General features: G+C 29.0%; 1 pseudogene; it reads left to right on the forward strand.

Annotated features, from left to right (window-relative positions):
• LOC113387416 overlaps positions 1 to 26,427 on the forward strand; it is a 108,799-nt pseudogene that overhangs the window by 79,566 nt on the left and 2,806 nt on the right.

Below are 26,427 nucleotides of genomic sequence, written 5' to 3' on the forward strand. Positions count from 1 at the left end.
ATCATGTATATAGGGTTGTAGGCGTATTAGTGTGTACTGTATAGTTAGTTAAAAAGGCGTGCAACATAGAATTTAAGGTTTAGGCAAACGTGAATATGTATGATAGGTATCTTATAAGAAATACATGTTATTTGATAATCGGTAGCAGAATTTTGCCTTAAGGCACGATGCCATATACCGCTAGTTTATTTTTTAGTTCGGGTATCTGTGAGAATTTATAAGTTCGACAAATTTTTTACAAAAATCTGCCATATTTGGATTCAATGTTAAACATAGACTTTTTTTTAAATATTTTTGTACTCGGTCTCCATAACTAATCTATTTTGAGGTGTTATACACTTATACATTTTACAAACACAAGTATACATCGTGTATACAATTTACTATTTTCTTCAAAAGAGCAAATATGTAAAAAAATATTTTTGATTTAGAATCTATCTAAATGAAATTGCATAAAAATCTACATTAATTATTAATTATATATCGAGAAAATATTACGGTTAGCTAATTTATGTTTTTTGAAATTTTGAATCATTTGGAATATGCATTACAGCAACATTATTTATTTTATATTGTTTAACTTCTTGAAGGAGAAGTTCGTTTTCTGCCAGAAATCCTGGTTTGCTAATTTTCTTTTACGACGTTTTAAGTCATTCTGAATCGTTTACAACAAAGATGAAAAAAAATGTGTGTGAGGCAGAATTTGATTTCTTAATAAGGATTTCTCAAAAACGGCGGCACCAATTTCAGAAATTTACGACGGACTGAGCCGTTTCTTTGTATTTCGTATTTAAAAAGTGCAAAATTTTGGGTCACGCTATGATCAAAAATCCTAAAGCAATTTTCAAAATGAGAAAATGTAAATTTGATTAATTTTTGGTGTAAATGCGACACATAATTTCTTATGTATTACCAGTTTAATATATTTATGAAAATTTTGGCGACTCTTTGTAGGACATTAACGAACATCCCGTATATAAATCTACGAAAAAAGCGTAATTATGAATATTTACTTAAGTTTGGAATAACAGGGCACGCGTTTGGGGTATGTTGATAAAATACAATCAGTTGGTAATCGCATTATTGATTTTAGAAAAAAGTGAAAACTATATTTCTATATAATCAAATAAATATGTTATTGTAACAATTTCAAAAGTATCGCTGCGTCTAAATTTAGTCGATCACTAACACAATTCGTGAGTTTCATGCAACTTATTTTAAAGAAAAAGGCCATTTAGGTCAAGTCCTAATTAACTTGAGTAGAGTAAGTTATAGTAAACGCAAAAAAATCGAAAATGATTTTTTTTTATATTTTTACGTTTTACAGGTTTCTAAACATTTTAGTATATCTTAGAAAAATCTGATGTATGTGTGGTTATACTGATACAAATTTTCGGGAACGATTTTGGCAACACGATTAAACCGATTTGAATGATTTAGGATTGACCTAGGATTCGAAAACCATTCGATCTCTATTGATGAGGAAACGTGCTGGTTAGCTGGTTAGTTTAGCGTCCGATTTCAATAATTTAAACAAGACTATTTGTATTGAAAAAATGAAGAACGGATTGAATTTTTGGGAAGGCTGATCTAGCAGTTTTGGAGAGCTTTTTAATAAGTATAAATTTTATTTATATTGTTATGGTTTCGACATTTTGTTTCTACTCATTAAAGCAACGTGAATGCTTTTAAAAAAAGTTCAAAATTTCCAAAAAAAAATTAAAATATGAAAAAAACTATTTTTTTCAAAAATGTCAACCTTTTTCAAAAATTTCAAAATTCACAAAAATCAAATTTTTACAAAGTAGCAAGTGATAAATTTAATTTTTGGTACGGAAAGTTACAACAATTTGCCTTAAGATACGATGCCATACACCACTAGTTACAATTTAATTACCTAATAAATATGCCAATATACGTATAGTCCTAGTTACACGCCATATAATGCTTAATCCTTCCTCAGTATTGCATTTGAATCCTCAATATCTGATGAAGCAATAACCCAACTGAGATATTATACGTCCCTGAGCGACAAACCCAGCCCAACCCTTATTTCCTATGCCGTTCGATGAATATGTAAGCGGACGCGACCAGAATATTTATTATTTAATCAAAGTTTCATTACGCCAGCTGCCGATGTCTCGATGTTGCCGCGCCGAGAAAAACGCGTTTGCCGCTTTTCTTCGCACCGTCTCGACGAGAAAAACTCGCAGAAACATCTGACACCCGTCGTTCGCAGTCGCGGCCAACTGCTGTATTAGGCCAAAAGTTTAGGGCGATACAAACCCCTGCGCATGATTATTATAATTATTGAAGAAGAAAGGATAAAAATCCAAATATCGAATATATAAAATACTTAAAGTGATTACAAGTAATTAACTTTAGTAAGTAGAGAAAGTAAAAAAAATATGTTACGGCCAACCCGATAACAAACAGTGGCAATATTTTTTTTAACTTCCCGTAGGGTAAGATATAGAAATTGCAAAAAAAAGAAAATGTTAATATATCTTCACGTTCCGGAGGTTTCTGAACATTTTGGCATAATGTATGTGTGTGTGTGTGTGTGTTTAGATACAAAATTTTGTCAACAATTTTGAGAACACGGATCAACCGATTCGAATAACTCGGAAAGCATTCGATTCGCATAAAATAAGGAGTCGCGCTGATTAGTTTTTGGTAGAGGCAGGTCGAGCCTTCTCGTCGGTGCAGAGTAAAAATTGTCAAAATTATTTATTAATTGTTATTACAAAATGAAGAATGGTGAAGAAATTTTTGAGAAGGCAGGTTTAACGGTTTTAGAGATCTAATAAAAAAAAACTTAAAAAAATGCAATTTGGCGGCGAAAAATGACCATTATATGAACTTCAAATTATCAGATATGTTATAAAGATTTTAATAACAGATTTTGTATTCATTTATTACATTTTGATGGGTTCCGACGTAATCGTTAGATTGCGCCGCAGCGCTTACGCGCTTTACTATTACGTGTCTACGAAGCTAACTCATGGCTATTGCTTTGAAAAAAGCACAGGATATTTCAAATATAAAAAAAACTTTTCAAAAAATCTAGGATTTCAAAAATCGATTCGCTAATTTTATGTTTTCTTGACGTTTCAAGTCATTCTGAATCGAATGAGACCAAATTTGGAAAAAGTATATGTGTGTGTGTGCGTGTGTGAACAAATTTTTTGCCGTAAATCAACGTTTTTCGAAAACGGCTGGACTGATTTCAAAAATTTAAACGCCATTCGATGTATCTCGATGAGGACTAGCGTTTTCAGTTTTGTGCAGCAATCGGCTGAACCGTTTTTTCGTAAATAGCAAAAAAGTGAAAAAAAAATTGTCCACGTTTTAGCCAGCAATTCTGAATCGATTTTGAAAGTTCAAAAACCGTTTGAAAAATATTGATTGGGAATCTGATTCGTTTTTGGTAGAGGTAGAAAAAAAAAATTCGACGATTTTTATAATTTTTTTGACGGTAGATACTATAGTCTTATAGATCATACTAAAATATTACGACCCTACAACAAGTCGTTTAATTTTAAAAATTCTTCAAAGTTTGCAAAAATTAGTGCCGTTTTTTGGCATTTGTCAAAAATAGACTTTTCATCGACGTTTGCTCGAGAACGCCTGAACCGATTTCAGAAATTTAAAAGCCATTTGATGTATCTCGATGAGAATTATCGTTTGTCACTTTTGTGCGACGATCGGCTGAGCCGTTTCTTTGTAATTTGGAAAAAAGTGTTAAACTTTTCCTCCACATTTAGGCTCATACTACCAAATCGATTTTAAAAAATCAAAAACTGTTCGAAAGAAATTAGTTGGGAATGATACTAATTAATTTTTGGTGAAAATCTACCGAGCCGTTTCCTTGTAATTAATAGTTGAAAAAAAATGTAAGCCAATTTTTTTGTATAGCAATGCACAATTTATATATCACATCAGATCTTATAATTAACAGAAGAAATATAATTATTATGCTCTCTGTAGTTTAAACACCTAATTTTTCGTGAAGCTGTCGATAATAGACCTAAAGTAAAATCGAGTTTTTATGATACCACATGACTATAAAAATATAATAGGCCAAAATATAGTGATTACAGATTCCTTTCTATATTTCATTACATCTAACCTAATTTCAATATCGTCGTCTTATTATATAAACAATACTTTTTGATTCGCGAAAGCTCCGAGGTGGCTCCCACCGTAAAAACATGATTCTCATTAATCATTGCTTCAAGCGCAGCTGATACTTCGTCGAAAGTTTTACATGCATGTGTTGTACCTACAGAAACCTATGAATCTGTTAATGAACACCTCATGATTTACGACGTAATCTCGATATTATTACAAAGTTAACTCGCTTCATTTCACCAAAGTATTTATACAGGTTATTACTCACGAAATATATCAACGGAACTAAAATAAGAATATTCATATTCTATAAATCGTAATAATAGTTATTATAGTGTTGCTTATAAATTATTTAACCAGTAATCAGAACTTGAGTTAAACTAACTACGTCAGTTTTATAGATGGCAACCCATCTCTATATGATAAATATTATCATTATATTTTCTATAATGGTGATGATTTTTTCATTAACGCGGCAGAATATTACTATATCATCAAGTGAGAACCGACGTCACTATTTCTCTTACACCAAAAATAATAAAATGATATAAAACTAGTGGGGCGCATAGCATCGTGCGTTAAGGAAAATTGCTGAGTCTTTCCGTACCAATTTTTATTTTTTTTTTAAAAAAAGGTTAACATTTTTGAAAAAGTTTTACTTTGAAAAAAATAGATTTTTGAGAAACTATAAAATTTTGACAAAAGTTTACTTTTTTTGAAAAAAAAAAATACTTTGCAAAAAAAATGTTTTCTTTATGTTAAAATATTTTGAAAATTCTGAACTTTTTTTCAAAGCAATCGAATGTTCTTTGAATAATCGAAAGTGTTCCCGTATGCGAAAATTTTCAGAAACCTCTGAAACATAAGATATATATAGATAAGAAAAGAATTATTTTTTATACATATGATGCAATAATATACATTAATTTATAGCCTGATAAATAAATTATAATTTCAGTTAATTGAAAGATACAGATTTGATGAAATTATTTTGTTAGAAAAATTAGGCAGGGCGCAATAATTATTGAAAAAAAATACAGCGGAAAGGTTGAAAACGATTAGCTTAACATCAGACTGAGTACTCGAATTGAAGTCTCATAGTTTTAACCACTATTCTACGAGCAAGACCTAAATATTATTTACAATAATTAGTTTCACCTACAATTGTTAACAATGGTTGTCTTGTTCTACTCTTCAGATATTTTTATTATAGGGTAACCCAATAGATTGAGATTTTTTGATGATTTAATATAATACTACGGATATCATTTTAATGTAAATACTATCCTTTATTTGGTACTTGTAGATGGTATCTCAATATAATTGCTTAGAAAGTACTCATTCTCGAGAACTTTTCTATCTATCATAATAATAATTTCTATCTATCATAATAAAGAAAAATTATATATAAAAATACATTTGCATTTGGAAAACAATTTTTGTCAGGCATGTTTAAAAAGAATAAATATTCTTTGATTTTAAAAGATCAAGATCATTTTACATGATCACAATTAGCACTAGTGTTTATTATTTTTATAATAATTATCTATCTCTTCTCGATCATATTTATTTATTAACTTTCCGTAGAGTAAATGATTGCAATAGTCCAAAAATCAAAATTGAACATTTTTGAATATCTTCACGTTTTAAAGGTTTCTGAACATTTTAGCATACCTTAGAAAAAATGTTTATGTGTTGTGTGTGTGTGGATGTATGTATGAATGCAATTTTTTGTCCACGTTTTCGGGCGCACGGATCAACCGATTTGAATGGTTAAAAAAACATTTGGTTTCTATTGATAGAGTGATGTGCTGATTCATTTTTGGTAAAGGCAGGTCCAGCCGCTGCGGAGCAAAGAGTGCAGAAAATAGAAATCGAATTTTTGAAAGAGCAGTGCATCCAATTTAGATGATCCAAAAAACATTCCAATTGTAATGATAGGTAGAAGAGATGATTAGTTTTTGTCAAAAACAGGTTCAGCCGTTTTGGAGATACAGAGCTAAATGTGCAAAAATGGCAGTTTTCGAAAGAATTAAGCATTCGATTTGAATGATTCAAAAGCTTTCTGCTTGTGTTGATAATGGATTGCTTTTGGAGAAAGCTTTTTCTTTCAATTTATTTTCAATACATATATTCTTGTATTCGGTCCTGATAAAAATAATAAAAGTTACAGTATTTATTATAATCTATTTGAAAACATTTGAGATTTCTCGAATATTTCATTATGGCACATGAAAGTTCCAGCAATTTACCTGAAGGAAATATGCCAAACACCATTAAATAATAGTTTAACTTAAATAAGTATATATTAAATAAATTTATATAACAATGCCTAACAAATTTTTAATAATAAATTTTTGTCTGCCCGAGGGAGGTCCACACTAATATTTCATATTACACACAAATTCGTAAATCATATGCATCAAATTACTAAGAAACTTTTATAATTTATAATCTTATTTTCAGTCCTTACCAATCACTAATTGTTATAAATAATTTACTTTATTGTTTAATATATATATATATATATATATATATATATATACATATATCTATTTAACAATAGATTGGAGGAAACCATAGTAGTTTATATTATTCGAAAATAATGGAATCTTAACTCTTTACTATCATTTATTAGTACTTTTATGGAAAAGGTCAAGAACATTATTAAAGTTATGTTTCGGGTTGAGATTGAAAAACTAACATCTTGTGTGAAAATTTATTATGCGGAAGCGATAATTTAAAGATCGGTTTTCTAATAGAGTTCTTTAACACCTTTCAATTTCTAATCTATTCCTATCAAATAATCCTATATTCGTACTAAATAAAGTTTTTGTTTGCTTCCATTTACCCGTTGTGCAAATAAATATTCATACAAAGGGAAAATCGCTTCCGCAAAGTGTGGTGACATCTTGATAAAATCACCGAGTCACCGCCGACCACACGTAGCCGGAGTATTTGTCGTGGCCGATTGTTTGTGCAAGCGGAACAAGTGGAATCAAATTGGACAAAATCTTCTGTTTACTTTTAAAATCAAATCTTCCACGAAGCCTGAGCACACAAGAGATATCAAGGACGGCGTTGGGAAGGTCCTGAATGAGGTGAAAATGCACACCATGAACGAAAAAAAATTTAAATAAAATGTTATAGTTGAAATATAATTATGCTGCAACGTGTTTTTAATTGAATTCACAATGAAATTATAAATTATTGTGAAACTAATAAGTAAGTAAATGATAAAAAAACATAACAAACAGAATATAAAATACAAGTGTAATAAAAATAGAATATAATATAAAATATAAATGGAATTTGGTGCTAAACGTTCGCTCACTGGTATATAATTTTCTTGATAAAATATACTACTGGGTACAAATATGAGAATAATTTATTTAAAACTTTTGTAATCTTTATCTATGCTTACTAATCTAATTAATTTATACCTCTCACAATAATCCCTCTCGAATGCAATGCAACTATGCCAACTCTTTTTCCAATTTTCAAAACATTTTTATACTAGTCCACGCAATGGTCTTTTGAGCATAGAAAATAGCCAGAAGTCACACTACGTTAATTTAGGCAAATGCGCTAGTTCTAGAACTCTTTTGATTGAATTTTTGTCAAAATTTTCACAACGAACGAGTGCAGTGGGCCACGGTGCATTATCGTGGTGCAAAAACGACTTTCAAAATATGACTAATCCATTTAAAATCCAACGATATCAACAAGTCATCTAGTAGCCAATCTAGGATTTAACAACATCGATTTTCTGATTTTGCTGATGAGTAGATATTCTTGGTCGTTTTTTGGTGTGGTTTATTTTCAATGCGTTCTTCTTTGAACATTTTGTGCCAATCAAAAACACTTGCTATTGACAATGGCTTCTTACCAAAGGCCTTCCGCAAATCATTGTGAACATTTTGCCTGCTAATGTTGCATGTTCCTTCTCTATTGAATAATTTCAGTCATAATAAAGAAGCAAAGAAACAACTTCGTTGTTTATTTGCAAACAAAAGCATAACTATTACACAAATAAACCAATTGACGTAAAAGCAACAGATGTCAATAAAAGCACTACTCGAATCGATAAACCTGTAGAGTTTAAAGTGGAAAGTCTTATTTATATTTATACACTGTATTACCAATATTAATTTGGTGTCATTTCACTTCTCTTCTAAACATATTCGATTATCAAGGAGCGAAGAGAATGATAAGAATACCATTTTCTTCGGCTTATATTGAAACTAATACATCATCAGACACTACGTGCATCGTTTGCATTTACTATTATTATCGGTATTTATTATAACTAACGGTCAATATATGCACTACGCAAAATATTTGATTATTCATTCCTACAATACATTGTAGTTTATATTTGTCCTTATTAGATCCATCCATTGTTCTTCGTCCTTTTAGAAATTTGCAATTTGTTTGCATTCACAATTAGTATTAGTTAACCAAATTCAAATTTAGTACTTACATTTTTAAAATTCTTCAAAATTATTATGTTAAAATTCGTTAAGACAACTCATTTGGAGACAGTATATAAAGTCTTGCAATAACTCAATAGAGTACAGTGTCAGAGTTAGTTTTAGTCATGTATCCAGTTCAGTAGTTAGTGGTAGAAAAGCAGTTCAATCATGTAGTTCAGTTCAGTCTAGGTCGGCTGTGTAAAATGTAAAATAAATATGAAATCCTCATATCAAAAATCTTTTTGTTCATACTAATCAACGCTCCACATATTATTTGGTGAAGGAGGACCTTACATATAATATTTTGTTGTCATCGGTGGGATCTCCACATATTTTGGTATCATCTGTGGTTTCAACAACATATTAGATATTTATTAACTCAAAGACGGCTTATAGAATATGTGATATAGAAGATATGGCAATTAGAAGTCTTATTTTTTATGCAATTAATAATTGAATTTTTTTTTAACTTCATGAGGGAGAAAAGGAAATCATAATCTCCAACTACTGCTCTCTTGATGTTTTGAATCATTCTTAATTCTTTTACATCACAATTGAAAGAAAGTATATGTATGTAAATTTGAAGTAAAATTTGATCTTAAATCGAAATTTCCTTAAAAACAGCAATACAGATTTAAAAAAATTTAAAGTATTTAATCAAAATCGATAAGGGCATGCGTTGATTAGATTTGCGTGACGGTTGGTCAAAGCGTTTCTTTGGAATTAGCAGAAAAATGACTTTTTGTCAACGGTTACGTCGTCTTGATACAATTTTGAATATTGAAAAATTGCTCGATAGATTTTATTTGTAATTTATGATATGCAAATTCATTGTTGAAAAAAACTGCGTAGTGTAACTATGCTTGCTGATAGATGGTATAGTTAGTCAAACATTCTAAAATATTATATCTACCTAGAGTAGTTTAATAACAAAAATTCATCAAAGTTTGGATTTATGTTCACTTAATTCTGCAAAACCCATAGAATATTGTTTATTACTGATTAAAAATACATATTGATAAATAAAATCCCATGAAGTTAAGTATGAAAAATCTACGTGAATGAATCTTTTGTTTCATTTCAATACTTAATATTTACAAGTAACAAATTTAACAAGTATAATTGCTAATATTACACTTTTGTTTGGAATGGAGTCAACTCTCCAATAACGCTGCGAAGTGTAGTGAAGTGTTTGTAAACAGTGCTATAAGAAACTCAAATTTGACATACAATCTATGCTTATTTGTAGTGCTCTCTATGAAATCCTGTTAGCGCGTTGTACGGAAACCGCGCTATAAGAAACTCAGAGAATAATAGTATTTTTTCCACGTTATATGGAGACCAAAAAAGTAGTAAAAAACTTCTTATTAATTCAGTCGATTATTTACGCATATCGGGAAGTGTGTGCAATTTGTCTTGTTAAAACAATGTTCAAGCTCAGTTTAAAAATGTATTTCACCGAATTTTCATTTTATGGGGAAAGTATTGTGTTCCGTAAAATTTACCCTCACTCTTACAAAAAAAGCGAAATTTATTTTATATTTTAAAGATTCACAAAGCCTCAGGAAATAAGAGTCTGTTTCATATTTCCGAATTCTTCATAACTTCAGTCAAATATTCCATATAGACCGCGCAATGATGAATATGCGTATGTCGTCTCTAAATATATTTATCTGGATGTAAATATACGCAGATATTATTGCGTATAATGTTGCAGTGAAACGAGGCCATGTAAACAAGAGTAGCAGATCATTCGCCGGCTGGATGCCAATTTGCGAGCTCTTGTTATGCTAAATCACTTATTCAAATGCAGAAACCGAATACCGCGACATCCGCATGCACGTATATATATCAACAGTTCAAAGACAAAACATACGATGGGAGTTAGCAGACACCCCTAAATCACCTGCCCTGACCCTGGGGGAAACATTAATAATATTTACTATGAAATTTCTGGATATATTATTTCATCATATAAAGGTAAACTTGTGGTGTATGGCATCGTGCCTTAAGGCAAATTGTAGGAACTTCCTGTACCGTAACTCGAGGAATATTTAATGTTTTCAAATAGACTATTATAAATATTGTAACATTGTCTAATATTTATAAGAATTATATCAACTGAATTGCAAAGTTGAAGTTATTTGTTTAAAGAAGTCTGCCAATTCAAATCCTTACAGATATGTCCAATTTTTATATCTATTATATCAGAGGACACGGAGGCCTAGGTTAGAAACAATTTTATCACTTTTATTAAAATTGCAACCACAATTAAGATCGCCAGAAGGGAAAGTTTACCTAAATTGAAACCAGAGTGTTCAATTCAATTCAATAAGATGCAGAAATGATTTAACCGGAGTTGAAGTTTTTTTGTTCTATTTTTCATTTTTATTTGATTTCGAACACTTTTAAAATAATGTTGTTGCTCATAAGTTAAATAAATAAAGCTCTACTTTTAATAAATTTAGGGTTATTGTATTTGGTAGAGCAGGACTTAAAGATCCGAGCAAAAAGGTCCACCACTGATATCTCGAAAACCAGTAAAGCCAAAAATAAACGACAATTAATTCGTAATTTAGTTCACGAGATCTTAATAAATTTTTACGTATACGTTAGTTAATTGATTTATAAAATGTGTTGTTAATTTTAAGTTAAAATCAACAGCTTTTGGCTAATCTCTTTAAAAGCTTTTACCTGGGTGGAGTAAAAAAGACCAACTAAACCTTTTCCCTGGAAAAGGTGCAAAAAATAGAAAATAGCAAATAAAATAGTGAGTTAAGTTAATAATAGTAATCTCACAAAAGATAAATGACACGAAAAGTTATTCCAAGTTGATAAATATTTCCGACGAAATACCAGGTTAAGGTTATTTACAGTATTATCTCTGTAGAAAATGCACCCATAAAATTTATGTTTTGCATTAGTTATATAATGTAGCTATTATTTTGTAAAATCTGTTCAAGATTAAAATAAGTCATTGGACCTGTTTACCCCCTGGCCGTCTCAATTCACACCGCCTATGGGGTAAGAAGTACCATATTACAAATGTTTGAAAAACAGCAAAAAAAACTAATTTTTCCAATGATGAATTAGCTGGCAGTTTTACTGAACATAGTCAAATAGTTGTTTGTTTCATATGTGTTGTTTGTTATGATATAATTGGTTTAGTTTTATCACAATATAATTAATCAAAGTCAAATTGGACTTTTGTGCACTGCCTTACCATATATAATGCAAAATTCTAAATCATATACAATGGTAAAGTTATGATAAAGTTTTAGAACATTAAAAAAGTTTAATGCATCATTTTCAAAGGGTGCTCTCTCAAAGTTTACTTATTTGAAAAAATATAAAATTCATAGTTCAATAAATAATCCAAATTCTTTAAAATTTGGGGCAATTGTATCATTATTTCTGACTAAGGTCTTAGAAATTTCATTCACGGATTTAAAGCTTAAATGAAGAAAATTAATAAGATTACCCGAAAAATGGTCACATTATTACAAAGCTCTAATTTAACTAATTTATCTAATTTTAATTAATAATTTTAAAACTACATGAGACTTTAACTTATATTGAATTTTTTTAACTTCTCGAAGGAGAAGTTATGTTCTTGTCAAATAATCCGATTTGCCAATGTTGTGTTTTCTGAACATTTTAAGCCATTCTGTATCGAATGAGAACCAATTTTTGACTTTTCGTGGAAATTTTCTCGATGTAACTTGATAAGGTCAGTTTTTTGCTACAATCAGCCAAGCCGTTTTTTTGTAAATAGCAGAAAAGTAAAAAAAAATCATTTTAAATTCAAAAACTGTTTGAAAAATATTTGTTCTTGTAATTAACTTTTGACAAAAAAATTGACGATTATTATGAAACTTTTTTTGGCGATAGATACTGAAACATTACGGCGCTGCAACAAGTCGTTTAATTTAAAAAAATCATAGAGTTTAAAAAAAATCATCATAGAGTTTGAACAACTGACCAGAGTTTTTTTGACCTTTATTAAAATCAGATTTTTCATCGACAGTTTTCTCAAAAACTGTCGAATCGATTTCAAAAATTCAAAACCCATTAGATGAAACTTGATAACATTAATAATATTTATTGTTTGCAATTTGCTTTAAGATAAATGTATACGCCTTCTGTTTACACCAGAATTTTTTTAATTATTCTGGTAGATTTTAATAAAATTTACGATACTTAACTAACTTATAGTTTTCTTACCTAAACAAATTTAAAACAACTTTTAAAACAAACTAATAACTATCATGTTATTAAAAATTAGTAAAATAATAGCACTGATAAACACGTCCCTCAAGAACAAAATAGATTTAAACTAAAATTCTTTCGTTCTAAATTATATAAAAAAATTGCTAATGATTTACATTACTCTTAAAACAAACAAATTTAGAGTTTCTCATTTTATAACTTTTTTCTAGTTGTATATCAAATTACCACGTCTTCCATTTTCAACTGAATTGCTTTTACAATGCCCCATGTGTGCTTCTGGGGGCACCAATGGTATTAATTGCTGTTTCGGCCCCAGGGCCAAACTAATCGCCGCGCTCGTCAGATAAATCGCCTGGAAACAATTTAATTAACGCCAAAATAGCCATCAATGACGTCGCAGGACATATAAACATCTTTGAGAACCGTCCGCGCGGCAAACTGACGTAATTCAACGCACGGAAAGCTCGAATATACCACATTTGCCGCAGACAAAAAACAAGGCTAACACGATGAGCTAAACTGACTGCTGCTTACCCAAGTTTTTACCAGAAGTTTGCTATTAGTGGGGTGACATAATGTCGATTGTAATATTAAACATCGAGGTTTTCTAAAATATTTATGATTTATATTATATTTGCTACTATATAATTCTAAATTGTAGTAAAATTCTTAATTTATGAAGTTCTTTCGGTAAATGGAGAGAATCTATAAGATGCAAAATAACTTGTCAAAGGTTGAAATTTTCATTGATATATTATTGGATTGTGGGGAAAGTTTCTTCGTTTCTTACAGAAATTCTGGCACGTAATTTTTGTGCAATAAACAAATACTTTATTGAATTATGTATAGGCAGTTCTTATCGAACATCTTTTATCATATTTATGGTATTAGCATAATTCCGAGATCATGCGGATTTTGGTCGTTATTGGTAGAACTGATCAAAGTGCTTTGTGGCATGCTGATTTGAGGTAAAGGTTTCACCGTCTAATTTTTTTTTAGTAGCCGGAACAAATAATGGTCCAATGATGACAGGTCTGGAGAATATGATGAATGTGCCATTGAGTCCCATTCAAACTACAAAAGCTTTCGGCGATTGACCAAACTTTTGTCAGGTCTTGCGTCGTCTTAATACAGTTCTATAACTTGCTTGTAGGTTAATTCTGACCTTTTTCTATTGATTTGCACCGTATAGTTTATTAACGATGATATAAGGCATCCGAATTAACCGATTTGTTGTCCTGGAAAAGCTGTAAAACAAATAAATTTAAAATCTTACTGAACATACTGCATCATCTTTTTATGGCAAATTTCAGCATTGCACCTGTTCAGAGCAAGTTCTTCATTTTTGTTTCATGTGCAATTGCATGTATTGTATTCTTTACGTCCTATTTGATATTCCTAGTGACAATTCGCTTCAAAACCTGATAATTTTTAGAATTTTTCAAAGGGGAATCGCTGACGCCAGTGCAATGAAACATATTTCTTAATATAAGAATTGAGTTTTGAGCAAAATGCCAGACCTTTTGAGTTGCCATGAACTATTGAATTTGATAAATTTTAACTCAATAGTTTGCATCGATTCGCGTCTTGGACTTGATGCACTGTTGCAATTGTGGCACTGTTGTACTAGAAACACATCATTTCCTAAGACATCGGTCTATTTCATTTTGATTTAAACAGTATTTTTACCTTTTTTATTGCAAAAGAGTAAAATACGTCGAAAATGCGACTTAGTTCTTTCCGTATTCAAACACCATCAAAAAACTACTGTATGTAATTGATTAGAATTTTTTACACAAGCTTTAAAATATACGTTTCTAAATCATATAATAATTATTAGGCTTAAGTGTGATGCTAGGTTCAAAAAAATACATTTAAATTCTGGTGGTAAAAAATGAAGTGACTTTCCGGATAACTTTATAGAATATGCAAGTTCATTTTTTACAAACATAATTTTATATTCTTATCAACATTAAAATGCTTATATTTTCATATTGTTTGATATATTCTTTTATTTCTATTTTGCACATCTTAACATAACTCGTGTTATAAAATTTACTTTTTGGAGTATATTTTAGAATATCGATAATTCGCTCTATTCCAATATAGGCTTGATTTAAGCATGTTGCTTCTTATCATCGTATGATTACTAAATACTATAATTTTTCTCTTATATTTTTACTATTCAGTTTTTATATTATTAAATATCTGCACTTTCATCTAAGTAACTAATTCCAAATTATCGTATTCAAAAATACGGTTTATCTATAACATTTTCAACTTTCCCCATAGGCTAAGTAAATAGTCACTAATTGGGGGCAAGTAGATTTGAAGTCCCAATTTCCATTTTAAATAAATAAGTGAATTAACAGGAATTTTTAAACGGTGCTGTTTGAAAACGTCGTCAGAATCAAGGTGATGGCTGGTTATATAGTTTTTCCCTCGACTTTCAAATATTATTGTTAACAAATTGGTAACCATATTCTTAAAATATCGGTGGCGGACCTTTTTACCCGCGGACGTTAAACCCCACTCTACTCTATATAGTCTGAATAATTGGGCCTTGCCAGAGTTAAACCATACTTAGATCTATTATGATTTTACTATTTAAATAATAATATCTGTTCCGGAGTAGTAGATAAAGCTACAATATTAGCTTACTTTAAAGTCGCTTAGAAAATTGTACATTAATTTTACTACGACTTGTCAGTAATTTCCTTAATTTGCTTCATATATTTTTAGAACTCACCTAATACTAATACTTATTGGATCATAACACATATTAAATGACTGGTATGCATATCTGTTAATTATCTGCTCAATTTCAATTTCATCCCACTATAATGGCACGTATCTGCAGAATGAGATCATAAAGCAAATCGTGCCGTAATTCTGTGTTGTTTTTCTGGTTGTTTCATTGTGAGCCGTTGATTAAATAAGAGAGTGCAGGGTATTTTGTACTTAATCCGCTCGGTACTAACATATATGGTCACATTTATGACTTTATGCAATTGAAAGATCTTTTTAACATGTATTAAATTGACTTACTTGACTAAGTAAAATAATTACTTATAAAAAAAATCGCAAATGTTTTTTGAGAAGCTTTAGGTTTTAACCCTTGTGAACCCATCTATGAGAATACGAACAAGTTTTTCTTAAAATTGGCTAAATATTTTGATACAATAGATACTACTAGTTGAATATTTTTATATAATTTTGATACTATTAATACTGCATTTTTAAAAAAGTCGTGAAATAGTGCTTGCTCTTGTATATAGTTGTCCAACATTGTTTTTCTTCGGACTTGTAAAGTAAGGTCCATTTTCCAAAAGACATTTGATTCATCAAAATATCGATTGTGTAAGATAAAGGTAGATTTAGAAGTTGAAAAATTACAAAAATTTTATATTAATATATCAAAATTTTATATCTTCATAAAAAGATATGCTATAATTTTTTTAAAGATTACGTATCCATAGAAAATGAACCCACAATAACCCATATTTAATCAAACTGCCGATATTTAAATAGAGGAATCTCACTGGTGATAATTGTCTGGTACCCCGAGGCAAATTACTGAATTTTTCCATTTTACTAACAAATTTTGATTTTTTTCGTATTTCTTAGACATTAAACCATGTTAAAATAAGATTATATAAATGAATGTGCTCAATGCAAAGCTAAATTGAAATAATTTAAGTAGTTATTTAATAGTATCTAGAAAGAATATAGATAATTTAAAACTATAGATTTTATAAAAAATAATATTTACTCACAACAACTGCATTAAAATTTATTTTTCGAGTTGAAAAAATAACAAACATTTTAATTACGTTACAATTGAACTTTAGAATCAAAAATTTTCTTTGATAATTCAAAAATTTGTCTAGTGAGGCTTGTAATATCTATAAAAATATTCTATTGTTTCTATTGTACAAGTAGAAGATCTTCAAACAAATTTTACAATACAATTACTAATTCAGATTTCAATTAAAAAAAAAAATCTATTACAAGTTCATAATTTTTTTCATTTTTTTTCGGATCAAAATGTTACTGTCAGACAGAAAACGAATAAAACTTTCATTGAACAAAGTTGTAAGAAGTAAATATATTTATTAACTTGCCGTAGATAAGTTATGAAATCGCAAAAAAGTTAAAAATGATAAATTTCATAAATCTTTACGGTTTAAAAGCATCTGAATTTTTGGCAAACCTTAGGAAAAATGGATGCATGTGTGTGTAAGTAGTATGTATGTGTGCAGTTTTGGATACAATTTGTCGCCTACGATTTCGAAAGCACAGATCAACCGATATGAATAATTAAATAAACAAATGATTTCTATTGATGGGGAAATGTGCTGATTAGTTTTTGGCTACGGCAGGTCTAGTCGTTTTGAAGATAACGGGCAAAAAGTGACGGGAATGGCAATTTTGAGAGAACGAAACGTCCAATTTTTGAGTGATTCAAAAAACGTTTTATTTGTATTGACATTATGTAGAAGGAAATTCAATAAAAAAAGTTAGCAAAATGCCCTTAGGCGGTCAAAAATAATCATTACACATTAGCACATCAAATTTTCATATTATATTTCAATGAGGTACCACATTCCAGGAGACTCGAGCAAAAATCACCAATGGATAATATCCTAATCTAGCAAATTGTTCAATGAAGCAATTTCTATATTTTTTAATTTCCATGGGCTTCGTGTCAAGATTTATTATGTTCAACAGTTAGACTGCGACGCGGCGCTTACGTTCTTCGATACTTCGAAAAAAATCTAAATTTCAAAAAGCGAAAAAATGCAATGTTTTCAAAAAAATTAAAATTTCCTAAAGAATATTTTGCCAAACGTAAAATAAAAATAAAGCTATTAAAGTTTTTTGATTAAAACTTTAATAAACGGTACAGTTAAGGCATGATAACCTAATATGGCCTATCTAATAATTATTATCTATGCTGTACCATTGGATGCCATTTAGGCCTATATATTATTATTTATATATATATATATATATATAAATATATATATATATATATATATATATATATATATAAAATACATACAAAAATAAACAATTATCTAAAAACAACAAGTATCAAATGAAAAGCAACATATCGTCACATGTTTAATTCATACTTTTAGCGCAGAATTGAACGCGTTCAAATTCCTCTTAGTAAACAAAGGCGAGCTAAATTGACATCTGCAAACAAACATCCCGTGATTTTCTATAGAGTTCTGAGACCGCAGTGGATTATTATTATTACGCGAAGCTCGAATGCTCTGTGCGAATAACCATGCAATTACCTATTCAAAAACGTACAAATTTTGTTTTGAATATGAATACAGTGTTTATGAGTGAACCCGGGGAGGCATTATTAAACATACGAAGCAACCGCCGAAGAGCAAGTCTTATGTAGGCAACGCAGAATAAGTTTGTTTGTGCGTCACGTAGCGATAAATTATACGCTATTGTTGCTTCTCTGATATTTTCTCGGCGGGCGATGTTTGGCTCTGGTCGAAATTATTGTTGAAAAGTTGATATAAACTAATTTTGTAATAAAAATATTAAGATGTTTACATACAGCCTTAAACAAATTCAGCAATTCAAGCATTTTAAATTCAATTTAATTGCTATTTGAATTTAATTAAATTTAAAACGACATAGGGCAGAGCGGGGCTTAAATGCTCGTAGGTAAAAAGGTCTACCACTAGTTGGGGTTTTTTAACAACAATATTTCAAAGTAGAAGAAAACGAGTGCGCGTAAGGTTCACACACGATTGAAGTAAAACTTTTTTGTTATCACAGGATGGCATTTCAATTGTAAATAAATCATCATATACCAATTTTGAATAATGTTTATTAGTAATATGGTAACACTCGCGATGCACACATTTATAAGTGTCAACCATTATACACATTTACTTAATAATAAATTATAAATTATATATTTATAATAGCATTAACCATATTTATAATATTTGAAAACAATAATGTGATTGAAGTCATACTTGAAATATGAAATGATTGGTTTGTCATTATAATTACCATTTAGGACTTGGACCTTCATTAGAGAAATGAAGTAATTGCTGATCAATAAATTCTATAATATTCGTTCACACAGTGGATTATGTAAAACAATGCCTAAACAAATATTATTTTCACAATTTCACTCATCATGTAATAATTGTGTTTGAAGAACTTTATGTAATTAAAATTAACATACATTCATTGACTAGTTGTATTTTTTTTACTTTTTCTCATTCTTTGAGCAGCTATAAAATCTGTCTTGCCTAAAATATTTTCCATTCTAATAACTTTAAAGATTTATAGAAGCTACGAATAATATAGATTATTCGTATAATTATTTCGATAAACTTACGTTTAGTACATGGCACAAATATTTTATTTATTTTATTATTTTCTTTATAATTATTTACGGTAAACAGGGTAAAATATTCTTCTGATTCAGAAATTTTTTATTAAATCAAGATTTATACTACGATGTAAACTTAAAATGTTTATTTGTCTATGCCGATTTCTTTCGTTGCATTCTCACAGATTTACACCCTAGTCGCGCCTAAAATAGTTTTACTTAAAAGAATATGTGTAAATAGCTATCGCCTCAAATGGCGGTAAACGATCATGTTTGAAAATCTATGGCAAAAGTATTTTCTTACGTTGTTAGTTTTTTTGTTGGTGAGCACTGTTGTTCAGTTTACGAGACATTGAAATAATGTTTCAGTATTTGTTATTCAATAGTATTATTATAAGTATTGTGAATTTTAAGTTGGATTCAAGAGATTTTTATACAGCATCAATATAATAATTGTGAGTCAATAATTAAAATGTGAATGTGGTAAAAAGGTCCAAATATACCTTTACTCTGGCAAAGTCGAAAACAATAAAAATTAATTAATAAAATATATTTTCTGTTAAAAGAAGCAGTTTTATATCAACTTTTCTGAAAAATATTTCTGAAAAATATTTCTGAAATACCTGATCAAGGTTATATACAGTGTTATTTTTGTAAAAAATGTGCCAATGAAATTTATATTTTGCATTTTTTGAATATTGTAGCTATACTATTATTTTGTATAATTCTTTTAAAATTCAAAATAATGGGATCTGTTTTCCAATTCACTTTGCCTATGGGGTAAAAAAAACAAGTTACATATTTAAAAAAAAAACAGCAAAATACACATTTCCACAATGATTAATTAGCTGGGATTTTTAATAAACATAATCAGATAGTTGTTTGTTTGATACGTGCTATTTGTTGTGATATAATTGATTTGGTTTTCACAATATAATTGCTCAAAGTCGAATTTAATATTTGTGCCTCGCCCTACTCTATCATAGAAAAAAATACATATCAAACAAACAACTATCTGACTATGGTCAGTAAAACTCCCAGCTAATTCATTAATGGAGATTTTTTTTTGCTTGTTCTTAAAGATTTGTCACCTGGTCTATACATTCTTACCCTATACGGAGTAAAATGGGACGGGCAAGAGAAAAATTTCACAAAATAATGTTCAACCAATGCACAGTATAAATTTTATAGGTTTATTTTTGACATATAAATTTTACAGGTACATTTTTGACAAAAATAACACTGCATGTAACCTTGATCGTGGTCTTTTCTACTCGCAAACCTTTAAGCCCTGCTCTACCCTTTTACATATTATTGAACTCTTCTATTTGGAGCCCTCTGTGGCCTTTCTGCTAAGAACGCAAGCTAGCACAAACTAGTCTTGGGTTCGATGCCAACCTTGGTTAGCTCGAAATCAGACAGCATGATATCAAATTTTCACTTAATGTTATAGATCTAAATTGCAATCCTTATAGTGAAAATCGCACATATCTGCAAAGTACACTCATAACCATTGAGAATATATCTTATACAGTCAACTTTCCATTAATATGGCACTCTGGAAACACAGTTTCTATATTACACGGAGCCAAAAACCCGAAATCCTTAAATAACACCAATCTCGCTCAACAGCCATGAGAGTTCCTTCCTCGCAACCTATGAATTGATCTAGTAATTAAATATTACTACGGGTTCTATTATCGACCATTTCATTTTGTACAATATGTATATGTAAACATGACAATTTATATAATAATTATGTAAGACATCGTATTAACCTATTCGGGACGGCAATTTTTTTCGAACGCGGTCCCCAGGAGCGATTTTTTTTTTGTTTATATTGTTCATTTTTAATAAAAAAAAATTATTTGCTATGGAAATCACCCAATTCGTAAGCAAATTTGCTTAAATAAGATGATTGCACACCGTGTGTGCAACTCGCTCCTCATAAAATTTATATTGCGAGCGGATTAATTACCATGTGTATAATGTAAGGTAAAATAAAAATACAAAATTAAAATTGATGAGTATTTATTTAAAAAAAATTAGATAATATAAAATTATTATGTTGCTTTCAATAATGAAAAACATAATAAAATGCATATAAATTTTTGAAAAATAGTAAAAAGTTGAAAGAAAAAAAATAAATTGAATATTGAAGAAAATAATATAAACAAAAAATAAAATTTTTAGAAAAATGTCTAATGGTAATAAAGTAACTCAATGATGAAAAATAAAAAAGCAACTAATTGATCTTAAAATAATTATACATTTGTTCCAAACATTAATTATACATTACAACCAATGTCTAATTTAGTTTTAGATACTATTAATTTAAAAAAAATTAATGAGTTCTATGGCTTGTTTTATTACACAACATTAGCCTTTGTAAAAAATTTAGCTTGAAACACTTTTCTAATATAATCATTTTCTAATATAAACTCTATGGGCTATGAAACCCACCTCAAACAATCTTATGTCAAGCAGTAGTCACATCGGTTTTCACTTGATGGTATACTTGGTCAGTCAAAATTAGTATTTGTGCAAGGCAGTCCAAAAAGTCTTCTTCCTAATTTTTGCTAATTTTTAAGAAGTTATGTCAACCCACTTTTTAATAATTTTAATTATGTCTCATTCCCAACAAATTGTTTCATATATGTATAACTTTTAACTATTTGATGCGTAGTTGTGATTTGATAGACCAATATAATATAATCTATATATATTTATATATATATATATATATATATATATATATATAATTTAGTGTTTAGGATATATATGCATTATCAGTATATCACGATGCCGAGCATATATATCACAAATCAAATTGGCGGTACACATGTCAAAACATTGCGTCGATACTATTCCCAAAAATATTCGATTACACTCTCGTAATTCTATTATTGAATTTACTAATTGTGAATACCATAACAAATGCATTTAATTAAACTTCATATGATTAAGTTGGCTCATGATTGCTATTTGAAACGTACGACAAACAATATATTATAATCAATTGATTTAATATTCGGAATATTATATTACGAATTTATAGGATATTTGAATACCGCACAAATAACTGATGGCGTGTTTTCAAAGAATCCTTATATGACCGATAATAATTAATTAAATTATGATGGCAATCACATACATCATTCGAAAACTGTTTTCCATTCATGTGAATTGTTGATAAATACGTGTAATCAGATCGGCATATATAGAATATGTATAGAATTCCTATGCTGATTTAAAAATAAAATAAATTTAATAATAGCAGTTAATTAAATAAAATATTAAATGGTTCATTAAAAAGCACAACATTCAAAATGCTAACTAGTGATGTATGGCATCGTGCCTTACTGCAAATTGCAGGAACTTCACGTACCAGAACTAAATATTCGAGGAAAATAAATAAGTAATAAATAAATATCGATTAAGATCAATAACTGCTGTTTTTAGCATCCTAAATAGATAATTATAATCACTATATATTCTAGTGTTCACAGTAACCATCTTGTCGCTCGAAAACTTGAAAAAACAAGAGGTGCCGAAAAAATTCATCTGAGTATATATTTTGTGGAAAATGATTTATTAAGTAAACCGTTTACAAAATGGGAACTAGAAAAAATCTGGAATAAAAGAACGGATACAGCGCCGGGATTAAATAATATTCAATATTCAATGTTAAGAAACCTTCCAGAGAAAGGTAGACAAATATTACTAAAGATAATTAATAAATATTGGAAGAGGCCTGATTTAATTGATGACTGGCATATTAATAAAGTGATTTTATTAAGAAAACCAAATATAAATAGAAATGAAATAGATGCCTATAGACCAATAACTTTAAGCTCGTGCATAGCCAAGATAAAAGATAGATTGATAAAGAGGAGGCTAGAATGGTGGTTGGAACATAATAAATTATTCCCAAGAACTCAATTTGGTTTCAGAAGAAAACATAGTACAATGGATAATTTAAGTATATTTATTAGTGACATATATTTGGCATTTTCTAAAAATACATATGTTGTAGCACTATTTAGTGATATAAAGGGAGCTTATGACAATGTAATACCTAATATTTTAATGGATATATTATTAAAGTTAGGTTTGCCATTAATTTTTGTACGAAGTATAATTTATAATGTTTTCCAAAGAAAAATAGTTTTAGAGATGAATGATAGAAAATATGAAAGATACTTATACAAAGGACTTCCGCAAGGGGGTATACTAAGTCCTATATTATATGCTTTATATACTTATGACTTAGAAAAAATTTAGGTACCTGGAACAAAGATCTTACAATATGCTGATGATGTTGTGATTTATGTAGAAAGGAAAACATTAAAAGATGCTTTGGAGATTATGACAAACAATATTGATTTATACAATTTATGGTTGAGCAAAAATGGTTTAACATTATCAGAAGAAAAAAGTATGATTGGTATATTCACTAGACATAATAAAAGAAATTTCCCAACAAGCATTCAAACAAAAAATTATAATATAAAAGTTCAAGAAATAAATAAATTTTTAGGAATTTATCTAGATCAAAAGTTGGCATTCAAGACACATATAGAAAGTATTAAAAAAAAACAGAAAAAAGTATAAATATATTAAGAATGTTAAATAAAACTTGGAATGGTATACATCCAAGTTCAGCATCAAACCTATATAGAGTATTAATTCGACCAAAATTAGATTATGGCTCTTGGATATTTAGTAACAGTGGAAAAATTCAAGATTTAGACAAGCTTCAATATCGATGTCTTAGAATAGGTATAGGAGCAATGAAGTCAACGCCAACAAATGTATTATTATTGGAAAGTGGAGAAATGTCATTAGAAATAAGACGAAAGCTCTTATGTGATAAATATATTTTGAAAAACATAATAAATAATGAATCTGTGCTGAATTACAAACTGATGGAAATATGGAGATGTATAGACAGGAGCACATATTGGATAAACAAAAAAGTACCAGACATTCTAAGCAGTTTTCAATTTTTAAAGGATTATAGGAAATTTAACGTAGTCCATGGAGTTCATCCATATTATGAAAAATTGTATTATAATAAAAGAACGATTGTAGTCAAAAAAGAGTATAAAAAGTGGATAGAACACGATGGACCTAATAGTATAATTTTATATACGGATGGGTCGAGAAATAATGTTTCACATAGAGTTGGATGTGCAATATGGATTGAAAAGGAAAAAATACCCATATGTTATAAACTCCCGGAGTTTATTTCTATTTATTCGGCAGAATTAATAGCTATTCGTGAAGCTGTTAGAATAGCTGAAATGAATAAGTATAAAAAAACTATGATTTTAACAGATAGTTTAAGTTGTGTAAATAAATTAGAGAAGTTCATGAATACAATAGAATTTGAAGAAAAAATATATTTTGAAATATTGAATGATATAGAGATAATTACAGGGATTGGAAATAACATAAATATTGGATGGGTACAAGGTCATATAGGTGTGAAAGAAGGCTGATGAACTGGCAAAAACAGCAAGTGTAAGCGGACAAGAATATAATAAATGCTTATATGGTGACATAATTAAGAAAATTAAAATTAAATCAGAGGAGAGATGGAAAGAAGTATGGAGAGAAACATCGCAAAGAAAAGGAAGGCATTACAAATTATATAATGACTGTTTATCGTTTAAACCATGGTTTGAAGAGTTTAAAAATGAAGAAAGAAGTTTTATTGTCACCATCAGTAGGATAAGAACCAAACACGGAAGCTATGCGAAACACTTGCATAGAATAAAAGTGATAAATTCAGATAAATGTGAATGTGGAGAGGAAGAAGGTACTCTGAAACATATAATTCTGGAATGTAAAGAATATGAGGAAAACAGAAAAAGAATGTTAAATTATATATATAGAAATTTAGATATTATCAAGCCGTTTAACTTAGATCTATTAATTTGTAATAGGAATAGCTATAGAGTAATATATGAATTTTTAGTTAGATCAAAAATTAAAATATAAATATGTATATTTAAAATTATATAGAAAATATTTAAGTTAAAATGTATGTTATATGGTTAATTGTATAATAAGAGGAAGCCAATAAAAAAAAAAAAAAAAAAAAAAAAGATATATTTTGTTACGATTAGATTAACGCATTTGAAATACATACATTTTCAAACTAAATTGTAATTTTAAAATTGATATTTGAAGTATAAAACTTTGTATATTTTTTAAAATTTTGAAAAAAAAATGTCAATTTTGAAATTTAGTAAACTTAAAAAATTAATAATCTTGGTACGGCACCCGAGAGAATTGTAACAAAATTAGTATTTATTTTTAAAATTATTATCAAATATCTGAAAGTTTGGCGTGCATACGTATAATAATCATTTTTGATCGCCAAATATCATTTTTTCTTAATTTTTCCTCTGTAGACCTGTCCTACCAAAAATTATCATCAATTCTTCACTTCGTCAATACAAGTTAAATGTTTCTTGAAACATTTAAATCGGGTACTTTGTTCTTTCAAAAACTGAATTATCGTCTTTGGCACTTTTTGCCCCGTATATTCGAAACGGCTCGACCTGTCTTCATCAATAACTAATCAGCACGCCTTCTCGTCAATGGAAAACGTGCGCCTGAAATCGTGGACAAAAACTTGTATCCAAACATACACACATACCACACACACACACATACACACAAACATACATCCATTTTTTTTGAGGTGTATGCCAAAATGTTCAGAATTCTTCAAAACGTGAAGATATGCAAAAAATTTTAGATTTTTTTGCGATTACTATAACTTCTCCCATCGAAAGTTGAAAATGAAAAAATAAAATTTATTATTCAACAAGTATAATTTCTTGAAAATATGTTTTGTTCTTGCATTAGTTAATGCAAGTTAGTTTATAATTAAGTTTTAATAAACGAAGATCCAGTAAAATAGGGACGGAAAATCAATTAAAAATTTGGGTAGAGTAAAATCTTAGAAAACTAAACTTTTATAAACATGTTAAACATCTGAAGCTAATTTGTTGTAAACAGAGAAAATATCCAAGCATTTGATATTAAGAAATATATTCTTATTTGATATAAGAAAGGCATTTGGAAACTCACTGCATCATTTCGATACAGTTTCAAAGTGGTCTATTATTTGATTTTTATGTTTTGAGATTAATATAAATTTTGATCCAATTAATATTAATCTCAGCAACTTTCCAT

Source organism: Ctenocephalides felis, unplaced genomic scaffold, assembly GCF_003426905.1.
Source record: "Ctenocephalides felis isolate EL2017-DRISC unplaced genomic scaffold, ASM342690v1 CF-g0.4_SCAFFOLD_00845, whole genome shotgun sequence".
Classification (NCBI taxonomy): Eukaryota; Metazoa; Arthropoda; class Insecta; order Siphonaptera; family Pulicidae; genus Ctenocephalides; species Ctenocephalides felis.